General features: G+C 41.0%; 1 protein-coding gene across 1 annotated transcript in view; it reads right to left on the bottom strand.

Moving 5' to 3' along the window:
* LOC119587714 (leucine--tRNA ligase, cytoplasmic-like) overlaps positions 1-949 on the bottom strand; it is a 7,029-nt gene that overhangs the window by 4,503 nt on the left and 1,577 nt on the right.

The raw sequence follows: 949 nt of genomic DNA, 5'->3' as shown, positions 1-949 counted from the left end.
GATTTTAAATGCTCCTATCTCTCTTTTTATCACTTAAATTCATGTATTTGTATAGTTATATGAAGAAGATTACAGAAAGGCCACACATATAAGCTAACGAACACTATTTTGCAGTACTACAAGGAGGGGGAAGGGGGATGAATTGAGCCACAAGGACAGACAAAACAAATAAAAGGGAAGATGAGTGTGTGTTCTTTAGGACTATTACAGCATTAATGCAACAACTACTGGAGCCCCCAGAGCCATACCGAACTACGCGTGAGGGTGCAAGCCCAGTCAGCTTGAGGGGAAAATCAGAAGTACGGGAAACAATACTTTCCTGCTCTCAATGCTCTTGGCCGCAGCGTAAACAATCTTTCAGATAATACGGCTAAAAAGAGGTCATTTCTGTTTAGCATGACCAACTTGGAGCAGACCTGACATCATCCCATCATGAGGGATATGCCATGAAGTGATTGGGCATCTTCCTGGCGTCAACGGGCTATATATCCTCGACAATATGTATTTCAAAAATTACTCAAAAGGAAGTAACTCCATGGCCCTATCCTACAGCAAATTGCCAAAGAGGTCGACAAGCTCTCCATTCCCAGAAAATGGATATCTGTGATTTGTTTTCCTTCTTCCGTGTATAGACCACAGAGGCCACAGCATCACTGGAGTTTGCCTCATGATTATAGATCTGAGAGGTGATTGCTGTGGCCTTACAATTACACTTTTCTGATAACATTTTTTACCAACGAATGCAGCCGTCACCTATGCTTTTCCATTCTATTTTCAAGATTTACCTAAATTCAGCTGGAATTTGAAACACAATAAGCTTTTGAACATACTTCTGATTTAAGTTGAAGGTGAAGGAGTTACCGGGTAACTTTTAACAAAGGGGCAGCACCCCTATAGTCTCTAGAACTCCAGCCAAAAACCTCTCCAATATAAATATAATAATTGGGGG

The sequence above is a fragment of the Penaeus monodon genome, chromosome 23 (assembly GCF_015228065.2).
Source record: "Penaeus monodon isolate SGIC_2016 chromosome 23, NSTDA_Pmon_1, whole genome shotgun sequence".
NCBI classification, from domain to species: domain Eukaryota; kingdom Metazoa; phylum Arthropoda; class Malacostraca; order Decapoda; family Penaeidae; genus Penaeus; species Penaeus monodon.
Note: the sequence above shows the minus strand (reverse complement) of the source record. Positions and strands in the feature narration are given on the sequence as shown.